This window comes from Crotalus tigris, unplaced genomic scaffold (genome assembly GCF_016545835.1).
Source record: "Crotalus tigris isolate CLP2741 ecotype Arizona unplaced genomic scaffold, ASM1654583v1 scf7180000017625.6296891, whole genome shotgun sequence".
Taxonomy (NCBI): domain Eukaryota; kingdom Metazoa; phylum Chordata; class Lepidosauria; order Squamata; family Viperidae; genus Crotalus; species Crotalus tigris.
This window is the reverse complement of record NW_024096520.1, coordinates 3,131,704-3,151,539: the sequence shown is the minus strand read 5'-3', so window position 1 is coordinate 3,151,539 and position 19,836 is coordinate 3,131,704. Positions and strand designations below refer to the sequence as shown.

Genomic DNA, 19,836 nt, shown 5'->3' with positions numbered 1-19,836 from the left:
ATTTATTTTAAATGTTTTTGTTTTGTTTTTCTAATTTGAAGGACTCCGTCACCACCTCCAATTTTTGTACAGTTTGCTAACTTGGCTTGCAACACTTTTGACGTATAGTGTTCTCTACTGTATTATAAGTTAACATGATGTTGGAAATAGGGGGTTTGCTTCTTTACTGCTCATCAAACATTACTGTATGGCAACAGGCAACAAGAAGCAAAACAGAAAAAAGGGAATTAAAAAGACTTTTCATGAAAAATCAGGTGAGAGTCAAGAAAGAGACCCCAGTGAGTGAACCTACTCTGAAATGGGTATATTATTAAGGCAATGTTTCTTGCTTTCTTGATTTATTCAGTCCATAGTTCACAAGCCTAAGGGCATCCACCTGATCTTAAAGCAGAGGTCACTTAGCCTGCTGTGGCCATAATGATTAGTCTCAGCTTGCAGCCATTGAGAAGTATGAAGAAAGAAAACATGCATCTTCTCAGATCTCCATTTTCCAGGATGAATAACACAATTCATGCATAAGTATCTGGGTATGATTCAAGAGGCGATAATGTAGCAAACAGTAACAGAAGGACAGAGTGCTTAACTCATTCTTCACCTGGTGATCTCTGCCCCCATCCTGCCCCTTCCCCATCTTTCAAAATTTTTGTTCAGAAACTCAAATACTTCGTTTAGATATTGATAAGAGGGGTTGTAAAAGAGGAAGCAGTAGAGAGGATGATTTGGAGCAGATCAAAGATAAGGCGCACATACAATGTATGTGAAGCAGGTGTCAGGGTTTTGCTGGTTATGGCATTTAGGCACTGAATGAACCATAATACAGTATATCAGAAGACTGCCAATTGCCCACATTTCCCTGAAGCAGAAGATTGGAAAAGAAAAACTGAAATGTAATTAATGCTGCTAAAATTAAAGAGGCAACATGGCTCTGCTTAACCTTTTGCCCTGACCTCCAATATGTGCTGAAGTGAAGAGATACTACAATGACTGTACAATTGTTAATTTGTAAAAATGCAAAGGTGTATGCATTTGGACTGTGTAGATAAGAACAGAAGAGTTGTGCCAAATCAGGCCAATAGCCTCTCTAGGCCGGCATTTTGACTCTACAGAAGTCCACCAGATATCTCTGGGTAGCCCAAAAGCAGGACATCAGGCAAAAACTGCCTCTCTGATCATGCTCCCCGGCAACTGATATTGGGAGGCATGCTGCTTGTTCTTTTTTTCTACCACTCACATTCTCAGTGTTCAGCTGACAGTGAAAACAATACGCCCTTCAGATCATCAATTAGGCCTTGGCCTGTCTTGCCAATTCCCAGCTCTTCTGATGCTACTGACTTCGGATGCCACTGCACCAAAATAATAGGTCAGATGAAGACCTTCTGTTTTGCTCTGGGCCATTGTTCTACTTTCTCCCTTGCGCTGCTCCCAGGTGCCAAAATAGCCATGGAGATTGGAAGTATGACATCAGTTGTCACGTCCCCAACTGCCCTTTGGAAAGGAACTTGAGTTATTCTATGTAGTGCCTTTATGAAGAGAAGGACATAGTTACTGTATTATTCCATATTACAAGGATCTGCAAAACAATGATGAAAAATGCATGCAGAATCCAGGTATCCAAACTCTTTCAGCAATTACAGCCAAAGTTGTGCTAGCATCAAAAGTTTCACTAAATAAATCTAGTTCTAGAGTTGGATTAGGAAAAAAAAATGTACTAAAATGGTGCCAGTGATGAACATATTTTAAGCCTTGTTATAAATACATAGCAGCATGTTCAGCCATTTTAGTCAATGCCAAAATCTTTAAAGAACAACCAAAAAGATGTTTGTCGATGAAACATTTGTTCTATGGGTTGCCTTGCCTCATTTGGAGAATTTTTCAGACAGCATGAATAACATAATCATGCTTTGGAGCATTTTTATCACCTCTGATTTCATAATCATGCTTTGGAGCATTTTTATCACCTCTGCCCTCAAATAAGGAGAATAATACAGACTAGATGTGCAGGAACTTTCTGTTTGAAAGCACTGGAAAAAGAGGAAAGTATACCTTTTCTAACCTTTCTCTAAAAGTAAAATTTTCCATGATATGAAAAACAGAAACTCTATACAGCACTCTCAGAATACTGTCAGTCAAGAGCTAGCAAAAAAGGAGCAAAGTAGGGTTAATCCACAGAAAACAGTTATATGGATGTCCAACCACATGACAGAACTTTGATCATCAGCCACAGCCTTCTCCAGTCTAGTGCCAGTCAACTGTGTTGAACTACAATTTCCAAAACAGTCAGCCTGAATGGCCTTGCACAGGTTAAAAAATGCCTGAAGAGCTCTCCTCCTTGAAGGTACCATAAAAACAAATGCCAAATGGTACTTCTTCATCTGGAAAGCTGGTTGCCTGCAGCCTCATGAAACCAATCAGGAGAACTTTATCTCATCACAGGCCTTTGTGTGGTGCTGGTATCTAACCACATGCATTCAATCTAGGAAATAAAAATGGGATTGAATGGGTCAAACATAATCAATATTTCCTCAAATGAAAAAAATAATCTTTTGTCCCAATCTTGGTCACTTCAATCTGCGCGAGTTTCCCTTTCAACTTCTGAATTTCACTATGGGAACAGAACCTGGACAAAGGAAGAGAATTTGGGGAAGACTGAAATTATTATTATCTAAATAGGTGCTTTTTAAAGCATTTTAATCTTTGATTTTAATCTTTAATCAATGTAGGTTAATGATATTGTCTGCAAAGATTTGATAAAGAAGTGAAAATCAAGGAATTACTGGGAAGTATCTGAGTAAGAGCAACAGGTGGCAGTAGGGAGCACATCGGTGTACTGTATAGGAAATGGAACCATTCCTGTCCAATGTGCAGCGTCCCTAATTTCATTGTCTTGCCAGGTATAACACAGCTTTAAAAACAATGCTCTGGATGAACAGGTCAGTATTCTGAATTAATGCTTTGTTTTATTAAGCATGTACCAAAGAAAACAGCCCAGACTGGAATGAGTTTGTTTACTTCAGAACTTATGTGCCTCTAACCTTATGTTTTGGGGATGCTACTGCTAATTTTCCCTTTCCGCCATGCCAGTTCCCTGACAGATATTTACAACCTAGCAAGACTTTTTCTTCTAAACTGGTTTTCCAATTCTGTTATTACAACTTCTCATGGAAGAGTTCAGTTCCTACCTTGAGTCGTTATTGGTACAGAAGTAAACAATCTATTTCTATTTCCTTAGCATGAGCTCTTAAAGAGAAAGCTCTTTAAGAGTAGTAGAGTGCCAGCATCCTTAAAACTGATTTTGCATGGTGGAAACAGCTGAGGATTGTCACCCTGGCATATTCTCTTCAAAACATAGAAAATCTTGAGGGAAGTTACACAATCCATTCACGTGGGTGAGAAACGGTGTTGATGCCACACGATACTCTAAATATGAGGAAGAGTCCACGTTAAATGTTTTCTTGTAACTAGAGAAGAAAACCATCATTTAAATTGTGAGGAGGCTTAGGGTCTCGCCCTGCCCGTACCATTGCATGGCTTGTTCCACCATGCCATCCTCCTGTATCTGCCTGAGAAATGAACACGTGGATCAACATGACGACAAGAGAATGAATGAGTGAATGAATGAATCTTGGTGATGAATCAGATGACAAGAGCCACAGGAAGAGTCATTTGAAATTACTGACAAGCATCCTATCCTCCAAGAATAATCTTCTATTGTTTCCAGAAGAAAACAGTTGTCTTTCACTTTGTAACCAGGCAGGGAAAATATCTGAGTGTAATGTTGGTCTTTATTGCAAAAGAAGAAGCACTTTGTTTTCTCAAAAAACAAAACAAAACAAAACCGAAGCAGTGTTTCTGTTAAATTAGGAACCCATACATACTCCAACCAGGAAGTCACCAGGGACCTTACTTTCTTAGGATAAATCAGTTGTTTATTGGAAGAGATTATACAATTATTATTTTACAATCAACAATTTTACTTTAGGCTCAGATTTGCCAAACTAGCATAATCTCCTCTATTCCTGCTATGTCTTACTCTTTGAGATTAGGAGGCAAGACAACCTGATTTCTACTGTGTATATGTCTCTTTTGAAAATATAGGTATCCACCGTTCGAAGTTACAACAGTGTTGAAAAAAGTGACTTATGACTGGTCCTCGCATTTATGACCATCAGAGCATCACCATGGTTATCTGATCAAAATTCAGGTGCTTGGCAACCAGCATGTATTTGCGACGGGCGCAGTGTCCTGGAGTCATGTGATCACCATCTGCAATCTTCCCAGCCAGCTACTCGCAAGCAAAGTCAACGGGGGGGGGGGAAGCTGGATTCTCTTAAAAACCACGTGATTCACTTAATAACTGTAGTGGTTCACTTAACCACCATGGCTAAAAAGGTCACAAAACTTAACAAATTACCTTGCTTGGCAATAGAAATTACGGTACTACTTATGGTTGTAAGCATAGCTCTGATAGATTGCACTTTGTAAGACTTTTTTCTCCTGTTTATATCCTCCGTAACCCAAGAGGTACCTTTACACTGGTAAGTAAACGGAAAGAATGTTATCTGACCAGGGAGGGGGGAAAAGCCTACCAGAGACAGCCATGTGCTTCTCCCATAACACAAAGACAGCATCACTAAGCCAAGCTCTATAAATATTCACCCAAGGCAGGTCCTTACCGCTGTCTTTCTATCCTGTCTACCCTCTGGTAGGATTCTCTCTTCCTTTCCCAGGAACAGAGTATAGCAAATGTACAGCAGAGTCTTAGCAATGGTCTCGTAGTCCAGCGGTGGACTATTACTGCTGCAAACATTAAGGCTGTGAAATGTGAGACTTTCCATAATCTACAACAGAAAAGGGTCTCTTTGTCTTCCAAACTGACAACCCAGGTGGAGTTGTAGAATATCAAACTCTTCAAACTTTATAACTTTGTTCAGCCTCAAGCCTATATTGGAAACTCTTGATATTTGATCTGTTCTGCAAGAGTTGCCGGAATTGGGAATCAGAAGTCACTTTCTTGCCCAAATAAAAATTAAACTGGTAAAAGTGAGTTATTTTTAATCTATAAAAGTCAGCAAATACCAAATATACCTGCTTCTTCTCAGATTACTCAGCTTCTTAGCAGATAACGTTTTTCCAAAGTTCTACCATAAGCATTGCACTGTAAAGTATGGCTGAACCTGTCTTAGCAATGAGATCAGTATACCATTCACCTCATTTTGCAGCACTTTACAGGACTTTTAGAGAAAGGAACTAATCTGGCACACACCTTTCATCTGCAAACAGGTTGGAGGAGTGTGAGATTCCACCCAAACATTCACAGCATAGAAACATCATTTTAGATGGGGCATGCCAAGGAAGTGAAGTATTCAGACTTCACTTTAGTAAACTTTAGAACAACATATACATATACAATATATACATATGGATTGAATCTAGGAGGGCTTTGCTTATGGATGGTGCCAAAATGATATTTTAACTGAGAATTTCTTTGGCACTTTGGTATCAGTTCAATGCATGGCAAAGATACGGAGATGATATAAAACAGTTAGATTACCACAGAGAATTTTGAAGCTCTGGATTGGATTATTGCGATTGATCCTGGAATATTTTCTTTCTACTTTGAACTCTATGAGGGAGATGGGAGATCTCTACATATGACAAATAAAGAAATACATTAGCATTCCTCCAATTATTAAAATCTGTGGGTGCTTCCTCTAGAGTACAAAATACCTTACAGTATTCTATTTTTCCCCACTCCTTAATTGATTTTTGGGATGTTTGGAGAATGCAGAGAGAAAGATTGCAGAAGAGTTACAGTTAGAATAAAAATGTTGCTTGTTCCCACTCCATACAATTCTGTGAATAAAATAGTGTTTGAAGCCTGTAAGCATTGACCATTCTGAGCTTTAAGCAGTGTATTGTTTTGCTTTGATCCACTATATCAAAGTGGATATATCCACTATGTTTGGGATTATAGGCTCAGGGTCAGGAAGGCAGCTGTCAGTGTAGAAATTACTAGTGTTCAAAGATGAGGGGAAAGTTTGAGAGAAATTGACAAGCTAGCTTTATTCTACCAAATCCTTGCAGCCTTCTAAAACAGTAACTAAGAGGACAGCCTTCTCTCTTCCAAGCACCTTGTAATCTGAGGTCCAGAACAGACCCCTGTGTCATTCTTGTTGACTAATGCCATAAGCCAGGATTGTTCCAAAAGTGTTTCCAAATTCACTGCTAGTTTTCTGCTGACTATCTCTACAGAGTAAGAAAATTGTTTTTCTGGTTCCAAGACAGGACACCCAAGCAACCTTTCTCCTTAACAAGGTGGAAATACATTTCTCTTCCTCTCTGCCATCAGGGTGAGATGAGTTATGACAGGAAATAAGGAGGAACCCTCCATATCAGAGGACATGCGCTAAGTGCTGTGGCCACCTGTGGTGGAGAGGGTCACACTGGCAGTGTCTGCCTGTGTCAGTGCAGGGATCTCTCAAGATGACCCCGTCCATTCATACTCTGAACCAAGAAAGACGTTTGCTTGTGCAGGAGACGCTCCCCATAAAGAAGGAAGCAAGGCGACGCTCTTCAGTCCTCTCCGGAGTCCTCACTGACTCAAGTGATCAAATAGCAGGGCTAGAAATTCAATAAGCCCAGTTCTATTTCCGTCCCTCTTTTGATGGCTCAGATGATGTGGGGGGGGGGGGGTGTCACATAGCAGTTAGAACAAACTAATCCCGTTATCACCACCATTGTCTGGGTAAAATCCGAATAGGAAAGTAAGGTACCCGGTAAGGCACATTTTTAGGGGAAAAGTTTTAGAGAGCGCGCGCAAGGAGAGGGATGCTGGCTCGGAGGCAGCGGCATAAAATTCCGGGGAGTCCAGCATTCCACGCACGAGACCCCACAGATTAATTAACCCTCATTTGTCCGAACCGAGGGGAAAGCTGCTGGCCAGATCGCTGCTGGCCAGATCGGCGGCGTCTGGGGGGTGCCGCGCGGGCTCCAGCGCTTCTTCACCAGAAGCGCGCGCAGCCCGGAGCCGCGGTCGGAAACTAAAGCGAGAAGGCGACGCTAGTTAGGAATAGCCGGCAGGGGTGGAAGAGGGGCTAGGGCGGAGGAGGAGAGAGGGCGGCACCACAGCGGGACCCGGCGGCCACTCGTTCGAAAGTCGTAAGGTTTCGCCCCAGCGCGGGACAAAGGCATCCCTGCCGCCGCTACCACGGTGAATTCGCGCCCGTTGAATGAGCAAGGAAGAGCGAAGCGTCCACGGCAAGCGGGGTCGTCGCGAGGCGCAACCTCGGCGCTGACTTACGTTTCAGGAGCTGCTCGCCGACAAAACTTGCGGGTCCCTCGTGAAGCCTCGGCTCGACTCGGCAGCTGCCCTCGCTCGTTCGCTCACTCAGCTCGCGGATTACAGCGCGCTGCCAATATTCCCCAATGAAGGGGAAGATTAAGGCCGGCTGGGCCCGCCCCTCCGGTCACCTCCAATCTCCGCGGCCGCTGGAGGAGCGTCATTCGCACCCCCTCACCCGGGTCGGGCAGGAGGCGAGCGGACGGGGGGGGGGAGGTCGGCTCCAGGCCTTGAGCCGACCTCCCGGGTCCAGAGTGCTGGCCGGCAGGGGCGGGCTCCTTGCCTTCCCTAGCGCGGCTCAGGCGGCCAGGTGAGGAGACCTCAGACTCGAGGAGATCCCGGGGCACTGCGACCACTTGGGGGGAAAGTCCTCAGTCACAGCAGGGGGACCTGGGCTAACCGTGTTAGTCAAACTCCAAGAGGACCAAGAGGTATTCCAGTATTTGAGGGGCTGCCACAAAGAAGAGGGGGTCGTCTTATTTTTCCAAAGCACCAGAAGACAAGAAACAATGGAGGGAAACTAATCAAGGAGAGAAGCAACCTGGAATTAAGGAGAAATTTCCTAACAATGAGAACAATTAAGCAGTGGAACAGCTTGCCTTCAAACATTGTGGGGGCTCCCTCACTGGAGGCTTTTAACAAGCCACTTGTCTGAAATGGTCTCTAGGGTCTCCAAGGTCCCTTCCAGCCCTATTCTGATTGTATGTGACCCTAGGTTCAACTTTCCAGATATTTGGGGATGCCCAGGATCCATGGAAGAAAAATTGTCTATTTTTGCGTTTTTGTGTCCAAACCTGTCAATTCTTCTGGTCGTCAGATCCTTGAATGAGATCCTCCACTGCCCATTGAGCCAACTGGACTTCGTTGAAATCAGGGTGTAAAGGAAGAGGATTCCCTTCCTTAACTGGACTGGCCGGACTCAGGCTCAGAAATAAGAGCATTTGAAATGAAATGAGATGCTTTGCATGGAACAGAACAGGAAAATGGTTGGAGATTTGTTTGGGATGTGTGGCTATTTGTATTCCTTTTTCTCTCCATCACCATGTTCAGTATAGTTTATATATTTAATTACTTTATTTTTATTTAAAAGACAGCTTCCTAAATATAAACATTTCCTAAATGGTCCTAAGAAGTTATAGTAAAATCATATTAAAATAAACATCAGACAGGTGTTTAAAATGGAAGAAGAGGTGATTAAACACATCTTGTTCTGTCTCTGTCAGCTTCTTCCTCTTTTAAAACTATTTAATGACAGCAACTTTGCTTCAGTGAAAATCTCTAAAGCAGTGGTTCTCAACCTGTGGGTCGGGACCCCATTTGGGGTTGAACGACCATTTCATGGGGGTCGCCAAACAACGCAGTCTGCCATTTTTTTCTCCTTTTCCTTAGCTGTGCTACTCCCTTTTATTCTATTGGCTTTTGAAAGCCAATAGAATAGACTCTTTTGAATAGAGTCTAATTCTATTGGCTTTCAAAGCCAATAGGAATTGTCCAGGCTGTCTCTGCCCTGCTGAGCCTGCCAAAAGTCCCATTCTGCAAACGGTGCTGCACCAGTTGAGTAGTCCTCGACTTACGACCAGTTGGGGGTCGCGGCATTAAAAAGGTTGAGAACCACTGCTCTAAAATGACCTGGGCCTCTCTCTTGGAATAAATTCTCTTAGAAATGCTTAGTAATTGGCAGTATCTTATATCTATGAATATTTTAAAAGCAGCAGAACAGCTGCATCTAAAACAGAAACAACATTTAAATAATGATAATAATAGAGTTGGAAGGGACCTTGGAGGTCTTCTAGTCCAACCTCCTGCTCAGGCAGGAAACCCTATACCATTTCAGACAAATGGTTGTCCAGTCTCTTCTTAAAAACTCCCAGTGTTAAAAATTTCCTTTTGCAGTGCCTAGACTCAAAAGTTCCTAGATCAAGAGTTGGCTTAGCCTATGACTTAATAATCACAATAATTGTCTCTGGTCAAATTTTTGCCCATCTGATTTAAATGGGCTTTGATCATTGGATTCAATGGTAAGAAAACCAAAAATGGACACCTACTTATAGCAGATCTCCAACAGTAATCTGTAGCATCATCTAGGATTAGCCAGCCATCACTGAGGTGATAAAAATCATACTCTCATTGCTATTCTATTAGTACAAAAATATTTGAATGACTCTAGTAAATGCTGTACCATCTTCACAGCCTGTTCACTAACACTGTTTAGTTGCAAGATACTCAGGCAAATGTCTCCCATGCTGATAGTAAATTTCATGTCATTTTAAAATAACACGCTCTTGCCTCCAGAAAAACATCCTTAAAATGCAAACATCCTTGTACTCAGTCCATTAGTCTTGTGCAAAACATATTGCAAACAGGAGAACTTCAGGCCATAGCAAAACACTTACTTATGATTTGAGGTGAGTGTTCTCTGTGAATCATGTGACAAATAGAATGTTTTCAAATATATGTTTTTTTTTAAATTGAAGAAATTAAGAAATTTCTTAGAAAATTAGAAAACCTATATGCTTTTATTACAATTATCTTCTAGCTGGCTAATGGAATTGACATTTAACACTTCAAGCTAACCTCAAGCAATATAACTGTTTTTTGCTTTTAAGGTGGAGGCAACATGTTGCAGCATAAAACAGCTTTGGAGGCAGGTGAATGAAAGAGGTTTTATGCAGAAATGGAATTTTTTTGTGTGAGAAGTTTGTACTCCCTCTTGGTCCATCCTATATGAACTGCATCTCACCTTCTTCTTGCTGACTGTTGAGAAGCCAGGAATCTATGAAATTCCATTAAATATTGATCCTCTTCTTGGGTGGTGGGATGCCTCTGGCAGGAAGCTTCAGTTTTTATTGAGGTTTCTTCTAACACACCACTCTGCCTTAAGAACTAACCACACATCCTTCAATATGAGAAAGAAAGAGGTTTTGCCATATAGATTAGGGGTAACTTGATCATTCACGTTACACCTTAATTTCAGTGATTATAGCAGAACTGAATCGAGTAAGAAGAGTAAAATCCTTTATAATCCTACAATCCAAAACTGTCCTTTGATCTAAGAATAGGCATAGAGGACACATGAAAAAAACTGGAATGAAGTATTGCACAAATCTTTTTCTTTAATCCCAATTTCATTTATTCTTGAAAGTTCTTTTAATGGGCTTTTACCTCTAATGAATGTTGGAAGATTTTTTTTAAAAAAAAAAAGCTGTTAGCTTAGATGCCGGCGAGTCTGTCTCAGCATAAAAACCTTGCCTAGCAGTGTATGTGATTCATGTGTATGAATGTGATTTCATCTCTTGGTGTTTATGCCTTCTAGTTTGAGAATGAAAGCTAGAAGGCATGAAAGGCATGAAAGCTGCCCATTGAAACAGCTCTTCTGTGGGTAGAGAATCCCGTTCTGGTTTCTCTAACTAAATTTAAATAGACTGACAAGATTAATCAAAATAAGTAATAGTAATTAATACAGATCCTTTTCAGGCCTCTCAGGATGTAAAAACTCTACACTCAAAGATGAAGGCCCCATTTGCTTGCCCAATCTCTGCCCTACCTGGCTAGTTAAATTGACCAGAATAAATTCCATGGCTACCTGTCCCTGCACACTAACTATGTTGCTGATGTAACATGTTACACCACATTCCAGTCTCCCTCCTATGCTGCTTAGTAACTATATGAAAGTCCTGGGAGATGGGATGGGGAGATCACCCAGTCCTTTGGAGTAATCTGTCATCAGTCTGCTAATAATAGCATATGTCAACCCCTTATATAGGAAGGCACAACCAAGGAAGCAAAAATCTTCAACAACTTCAATCAATCAGTCAATCAGAAAAGAGCTGGGAGGGACCTTGGAGGTCTTCTAGTCCAACCACCTGCTCAAGCAGGATACCCTATACTATTTCAGACAGGTGGTAGTCCAGTCTTTTCTTAAAAACCTCCAGTGATGAAGCACCTACAACTTCTGAAGGCCAGCTGTTCCACTGGTTAATTGTCCTCACTCTTAGGAAGTTTCTCCTTTATTCCAGGTTGCTTCTCTCCTTAATCAGTTTCCATCCATTGTTTCTTCTGGTACATTGGAAAATAAGTTGATGCCTTCTTCTTTGTGTCAGCCCTTCAAATACTGGAATACTGCTATCATGTCACCCCTAGTCCTTCTTTTCTCTAGACTAGCCAAACCCAAGTCCTGCATCCTTTCTTCATATATTTTTTGTCTCCAGGCCTTTAATCATCTTAGTTGCTCTTCATTGTACTTTCCCCAAAGTCTCAAGATCTTTTGTAATGAGGTGACCAAGACTGGATGCAGTGTTCCAAGTGTGGTCTTACTAAGGATTTATAAAGTGGTACTAATACTTCACGTAATTTTGATTCTGTGCCTCTGTTTATACAAACAAGGTTTGTATTAGCTTTTTAAGGCAGCTCCTGCACACTGCAAGTGATGGTCTACTAGGACTCCAAGGTCCCTCTCACAGTTACTGTTTTTGAGCCAGGTTTTGCCTAATCTGTACTTGTACCTTTGGTTTTTCCTGCCTAGGTGTAAAACCTTGCTTTTCTCCACATTAAATTTCATGTTGTTTGATAGGGCCCATTGTTCACGTCTGTCAAGATCTTTTTGTATCCTGAGCTTGTCTTCTAGGTTATTCCTGCCAGCTTAATGTCATCTGCAAATTTGATGAGTTCCCCTTCTATTCCTTCATCTAAGTCGTTTATGAAGATATTGAAGAGTACTGAACTTTTGAAATATATGGTACAATGGTTCTGAGATAACATCTGCCAGCACCTTCAGAACTCTTGAATATAATACATCAGGTCCCTGTGATTTATTAAGATCAGACAGGTGTTCTCATACCATTTTCTTGCTTATTTTAATTTTTATTTCTAGTCTGTTTTTTACAGTTATATTTTTGGTTATGTTTGTGATTCAGATGAGCCAGTTATGTTTTTGTTGGGCTATAGATAATTTTTGGGTGAACACGGATGCAAATAATAATTTAAGCAGCTCTGCTTTCTCTTTGCTGCCTGTTACTTCCTTGCCATCTTCTCTCTTTAGTGGACCAGCTGTTTCTTTGACTTTTTTTGTTATTTATATGTTGAAAGAAACTTGTTTTGTTATCTTTGACTTTTGTTTTCCAGATTTCATGCTTGCAGATTATGGCTATCTGCTGATATTCTGCCTTAGTTATGTGTCCCTCATTCCATTTTTTATACTTATCCTTTTTGTCTTTCAGTTTATCAGAGAGATCTTTCTGCAACCATGCTGGTTTCTTCTTGCATTTCTTGTTTTTCTTTTTTAGTGGTATTGTGTTGGACTGGACTTTTATGATCATATTTTTCAGACTTTCCCACATTTCTTGAGTTGTTTTCCCTTTAGGATTTTCATCCATGGACTTTTTCTTAGGCTCTCTCTGAGTTTGTTAAAATCAGCTTTTTTAAAGTTTAAGACACTGGTTGTATTATATTCTATTGCTTGTGTTTGCATTATATTGAATTCCAATATAACGTGGTCACTCTTGTCCAAGGTTCAACAAGAAGTGTTAATGTAAAAATTAAATATAAGGTACAGCCTTTTGGAAACTGCTACATGTACCAGCAACCCTCCCTTAAGGGAGAATCTCTTTGAAAATGTTGAAGCTCTTCTCAGATTTTCTGCAACCTGGACTGAGATCTTATTAATTAGATAAGCCACTAATAAACTGCCATCTGTTGATTATGTGCAGAGCACACATTCTCTCTAATCTCTTCACAATCTCTCACATTATGTTTTTTAATGCTTAACTCCAAGGAAGCTACCAATACCCTTGAAACTGAAATGAATTATCTTCTTTTAGGGGAGGGAGGGAGGGAGGGAAGGAAGGAAGGAAGGAAGGAAGGAAGGAAGGAAGGAAGGAAGGAAGGAAGGAAGGAAGGAAGGAAGGAAGGAAGGAAGGAAGGAAGATTTCTGATGCTCCATACTAAGAAGCAGAGGTCACTCCTGCCTGCATTATTTTTTTGTATTTCTCTGTTTACGTAAGGAAATATTTCTGAATCAATGTCCAGTTGAAACCAAAATTAAGGCCAGCCCTTAGAGTAGTTGCTGCCCAATCTTGATAATGAGCTGGATGAGGGAGAAGAAGCTGAAATTAAGTTCAGGTAAAACAGAAGTGTTATTAGTGAGTCAAAACTGGGTCTGAGATAAAACTTGTGGATGCAGTTGTATTCACCTAAAAGAGCAAGTCAATGGGGAGTGCTCCTTTAGCCCCATCAATCATGGATTTGTGGATTTGTGGATAGGAACTATAGTAACAGGTGCATTTGCACAATCATAGATAGGGCACTGACTCAACCTACATGAGCCATTCAGACTTGGTAGCAATCATTCCTGCCTTGCTTTTAATTCATCTTGACTATTGCAATATGCTTTACAATATATGAACTCACCTTTGAGAAAGGCCCAAAAATACAATTGGTGCAGAAAGGTACCAGTAGTGACCAGGTTGCTGCTCTGTCCAAGATATAAGGTTCATATGATATCTGGACTTAAAGATTTGCATTGGTCAACCTACCAGGCATAATTTAACATGGTGATGAAACTGTTGTTTCAGTTTGATAGGTCTTTCTGAAGATGCCTCTTGATTAGCTATTTGTCAGTACAGGGGAAAGAGCCTTATCTTCTATGGCAGGCTATACATGCATGCCCTAAAGAGGCCTATTAAGCTTCCATAATCCCAGTATTTAGGAAGATGGTAAGAACTCCATCCTTTTGCCAAGTTTTAAAGCAACTATTGCAAGGGCTCATTTTAATTTTGGTTTCAATCCATGCCTCGTTGGTCATCAATTCAGAGATTTTTCCTTATCCAAACAGTGAAACACAGGATAAACAATTAGTGGAGTTACTTCTGCTTCCTAGTAGGAAGCATCAGAAATCTTCTTTCCTTCCTTCCTTCCTTCCTTCCTTCCTTCCTTCCTTCCTTCCTTCCTTCCTTCCTTCCTTCCTTCCTTCCTTCCTTCCTTCCTTTCCTCCCTCCCTCCCTCCTTCCTTCCCTCCCTCTCCCTTCCTCCCTTCCTCTCTCTCCTAAAAGAAGATAATTCAGCTCAGATTTATGACTTGAAGGTAGCTCCAGTTAAGTGCAAAAATGAAATATGCTATGCTTCTAGCATGTTATCTCAACCTGTGTCCAGCATTTCTGAAATGAAAGGTGTGAAATAATAATGGAGCAAAAGCGATCACTATAAATATGTATTTATTTCAAGAATTCCTATTCCAATTATTCATGTCAAAATGCTAATAAAAACACCAGCATCATGTAATTTTTAAAAACTAAATAATATAATGTTAAGCAATATAGTTCAGCAATGTAAGAAGCCCTTTAATATTTTCTACTCCTAATCCTGCAGAATACAGCACATCAGGCAATATCTGTAGCAAGGCAGATTGGTGGCCAGTTGCAGTACCACGATTAGCCCCCTCTGAACAACTTCCAACATGGGCTGAGACTAGATGGCAGCTTTGTCTGCAGAGTTTCTCTCAAACTCCACCCCTATCCTGCAAAGTGGAAACCATTATCGCAGCATTTCCAATCTTGGCTATTTCTAGGTGTATGGACTTCAACTCCCAAAATTCTTATCAATAGCCGTGCTGGTAGTGGAATTCTGAGGTTTGAAGTCCACAAGCCCACCACAAATGGCCAAGGTTAGGAAACACTGCCTTAGAGGGAAAGGCCTTGTGCTAAAGCTGGCTTGCACTAGCCAGGTTCATTGTCAGCATTGATCTACCAATTCTGTGGATTATATAATTCTTGGAAGAGGAAGTGCAGGCTCAGTTTAAATGTGAGAGTTTCGGGCTGGGGACGCTCTGATAGTCTAGGCCAGGAGTAGGTAACCTTGGCTGTTTTATGACTCATGAGCCAAGGTTGCCTACCCCTGGTATAGGCTCAAGAGCTTCCAGTGTCCTGGGTTTGGCTTTCAGATCTGTTCTGGTGCTTGGAGGAACTGAGGCTAGATGGACAATCACAACTGAAGATAGAAACACCAAATAATATGTCTTGCAACTTTCTTCACTTTGGAAAAATACAGTCTCCAGTTAGAAAGCTTGCTGAAATGCTTCTTTGCAGTTAGCTGAAAAGTGGAGAGATTTTGAATCTCTCTTAGGAATCCATTCCATATCCCCTGGACTACAACATAAAATATCTTATTATTGATTCTATGAATTAAATATTAGGGGTATAGGCAACATAATTTGTACTGAGGGTTGGTATTACTGGGCTGAGGCACTAGCAATTCTCAGATATTAAGAGAAAATTTTTCTGCCATTAGCTTCTATTCATGGAAGTACATTTTATCTTGTTGTTTTCTACCTCCCTTATAAAAAAATGTTTCTCTGGGAACAAATGGAATGGGAATCAAGATCACGTGAAGTATTAATACCACTTTACAATGCCTTGGTAAGGCCATACTTGAAATACTGCATCCAGTTTTGGTCACCATGATGTAAAAAAGATGCTGAGACTCTAGAAAGAGTACAGAGAAGAGCAACAAAGATGATTAGGGGACTGGAGGTGAAAACATATGAGGAACGGTTGCTAGAATTGGGTATGTCTAGTTTAACGAAGAGAAGGACGAGGGGGGACATGATAGCAGTATTCCAATATCTCAGGGGCTGGCACAAAGAAGAGGGAGTCAAGCTATTCTCCAAAGTGCCTGAAGGCAGGACAAGAAGCAATGGATGGAAACCAATCAAGGAGAGAAGCAACCTAGAACTAAGGAGAAACTTCCTGACAGTTAGAACAATTAACCAGTGGAACAACCTGCCTCCAGAAGTGGTGAATGCTCCAACACTGGAAGTTTTTAAGAAGAGACTGGACAGCCTCTTTCCGAAATGGTATAGGGTTTCCTGCCTGAGCAGGGGGTTGGACTCGATGACCTCCAAGGTCCCTTCCAACATTATTATTATTATTTTATTTTTTGTTGTTGTTGTTTGTTATTATTATCGATCATTGCACAGTCAGCCAGATGTTCAGACTGGATTTGGCATTTTGTCTACCTATCGAGTCCTTACCCAGGACCTGGGATAGGCAGATGTGGATGTTTGATGGTATTACAGATATCGTCGCAGGATGGAAGCAGTTCCTAATAAGGCCGCCTTTTGCAATTGACTAATAGCGAATTTGTCAATGCCAATGGTGTTCAAGTGGTGCTCCAGTTGTTTTGGATTGCACCCAAGGAGCCTATGACTATTGGTACTACCCTTGCTTGCTTTTGCCACAGTCTTTCTATTTCTATTTGTAGGTCTTTGTATTTTGTTATCTTCTCCAGTTCTTTCTCTTCTATTCTGCTATCTCCAGGCACTGCCACGTCCACTATCCAGACTTTTTTGTCTTTCTTATCGACAATTGTTAAGTCTGGGGTGTTATGTTGCAGGTGCTTGTCTGTTTGAATTCTGAAGTCCCAGAGCAGTTTAATTTTATCATTTTCTATGACTTTCTCTATTTTATGATCCCACCAGTTTTTGCTTACAGGCAAATGATATTTTTTGCAGATCTTCCAATGCACCATTGTTGCTACTTTGTCATGCCGCTGCTTGTAATCAGTTTGTGCAATCTTCTTGCAACAGCTTACCAAGTGGTCCACTGTTTCTTCAGCTTCTTTGCATAGGCGGCACTTACTGTCTGTTGCTGTCTTCTCAATTTTGACTTTGTATGCATTTGTCCTTAAGGCTTGGTCTTGTGCAGCCAGAATTAGTCCCTCGGTCTCTTTCTTCAATTTTCCTGCTCTTAGCAATTGCCAGGTTTTATTGTTATCTGCTTTCCCAGCTATTTTTTTCATGTATTATTATTATTATTATTATCAATGTATATTTTTACTGACCCGCCTTTTCCCCTCATATAATATCAATTTGGTTGCAAAAAATAGTGGGTATCATTAGGGACTTCGGAGTGGACGTCTATGGCTCCACAATAGTCAGGAATATTTCCAAGTGCAGCATTCTAGCTGGTTTATTTTGCAAGAATGGAATTAAATGGGACACAACAATATTGAGACTTAGGTTGAAGCTGCCATAACCTAAAGATGAGGCAGGTGAGTAAGCAGAGAGAACAAAAGCCAGAAATCTTATCAAAATGATCCCTTTGGGGAGGTAGACAAGAAGTAAATAAGTTGTTAAGGAGTCAAAGGAAAAATGTCACCTGAGGCAGGCAAAGGAGGCTGGGCCTGAGCACATGGAAACACGCTTCACAAATCTCCCCAAATTTCACCAACAGCAAAAGTAGCTTCATTCATTCTTATCCTCATCAAGGTAAAAGTAGCAGCCAGACTTGTGAATCAACAAAGTAGGAAGAGCCTTGAAATCTGCTCACTCCTTGAGTTGTCCAGGATCCAGAATGGATCCAGTTTGGGCAGTTTAGTTGAGAAGGACATGGGTAAGTGGAGATGAGAGTCTGTGTGAGAAAGAATAAATTAACTGTAACTAGTAAATTTTACTTTAAATTCATTGGTCTCCATATATTCTAAAAGAACCTGATATGCCTAAGTGTTTGATTGAAAGTGATTTGTATGTCTTCCTAATTATTTCCTGATTATTGACCAGGGTTGTGGGTTGCATCTCCTCTACCACATTTATCTGGAAACTCAAGTAGAAAAAAGGCGGGCTATTAGATCTGAGTACCTCAACAGGCTGTGAGTCCATGACCATAAGCCAAACCTGGGAATGCATTCAACAGGTCCAGTTTGCATGGTCTTGTTTTCTTTTTATGTTGATCATTTATAGGAAAGATACTTACGAAAAATTCTGAAAAACCTGAAAATGTAGAGCTCAGTCTATAGAGGAATGGCAAAGAATAATACCTCCAGATGTGAATTATTATATCGTACTGCCTTCCAACCAGTTTAGCCAAATACATAGGGGACATGTTGTATCTTTCTAATTTTCACTTTAAATGTTTAAATTAAGTTACATGAATTTTAATTCAAATTGTTTTGCCTTTTAATTTCATTATGAAACCAAGTCAAGTAGAAAACTATGATTTTGCAGGTAAAAATGATGAAATCATAAGCAAGAATGGTCTTATATAACTGGAAATTTTACATTCATTTATCATATCCACCAATACAAATAAAACTGTTTGTACTGTACACATTATGAGGTAAATGCAAGTACCCAAAGTCAGAAAAAAAAAGAACTCAAGGTCCCAATGTAATCCTAAAACTGAATTAGTTAATGAGTAACGTTGTCCCATTTGTCCATTGGTAAGTTATTTGAACTTTTCAGGGGTCTGTAAGACATACTGATAAATAGAATGACTTGTGACCAATTCACAGGGTGCTTCCGCATTTTCCTGCTAAAATTACAACTGGAAATTATTTGAGTTCTTAAGATTTTATGGGTGAAGGATGCTCTGGTTCCATAATGCTAATATATTTTATTTTATTTGAAAGGTTCTCTTTTTTAATTAATAATCACCGATGCCTTTTGGAAATCATGTTCATTTTGAGATACTAAACAAAAACAGCTTTGGGATGAAGAATTACTATAATTTCCATGAGACTCTAGGCTCTTTTGCCCTATTCTAGATTAAGATCTTTAAGTGAATTATCTTTGAGAATATGGAATCCTAAATTTTTGTGATTATTTGCATAATGAGTGAGTGAAATAGCATACAATCCTTTTTTGGCCTCAAATTCTCTGATTGTAACTGCTGAAAATTAATGGAACAGTTTCCCACCATTTCATAAGTATTTGTTCACACCTTGATAAAAATGAAAGAAACATTCTAGAAGGAGAGCAATCCACTTGCTAACATTTCTGTAACTTAACTTCTTTTCCATTTAATAAGTCTTGTTAAAATATGTATTTCAGTGAACTTAGATACTCAAAAAGCTGGCAGTTCTATGTGTGAAAATACATGAAAACTGCACTGCGATTCCTAAAATAGGTATAATATTTACATATATTATGAAACCTTACCAACCTAGTCCTATCCATCCCTCAGCTACCAAAATATATTGACAGAAAATCTTGGCAAGTGAAAAGTTGTCCACCTTTGATTTACATAATATCATACATGATGATAAACTGATAATAATTATGATATATGGCTACTGTTTAATAATATGTCTCAAATATATAAATGAGATAATCATGTAAAAAGCAATGAAAAATCATTAAAATAATAAGATAAAGTTACCATCATTATAGTTAAAGCAGTACATGAACAGGTTTTTCTCAATCAAAACCTATTGAGTTAAGTTTATGTTTCTATACCCGCTTATCTGGAAGTAAGCAACACTGGACATATTTTGCCTGTTTAGAAAATTTATGCATATATAATCCTGAGTAGCTAACAACAATCCACAAAAATATGTAGTAAGTAATAAAAGCTCTATCAATAAAATATAAAACAGGGTTTGAAATAATCATAATATAAAGCCAAGGCACCATAACAGATTTGTAACCAATATCAACATCTGTTCTCAGAAGATATGCTTAGGATTGTACCTGTAATTATCTAAAATAGGTAGATAGATAGATGGATAGA

The 19,836-nt window shown here is 39.9% G+C and overlaps 1 protein-coding gene across 2 annotated transcripts in view; it reads right to left on the bottom strand.

Moving 5' to 3' along the window:
* Positions 1–7,438, bottom strand: part of SLC38A3 (solute carrier family 38 member 3) — a 63,677-nt gene extending 56,239 nt beyond the window's left edge. Inside the window, exon 1 of one of the 2 annotated variants that reach the window (XM_039333670.1) lies at positions 7,301–7,438. The gene's annotated coding sequence lies outside the window, so the exon portion shown is untranslated. The remainder of the gene's footprint in view (positions 1–7,300) is intronic. The other variant, XM_039333689.1, reaches the window with a different exon arrangement.
* Between the last annotated feature and the right edge of the window lie 12,398 nt (positions 7,439–19,836).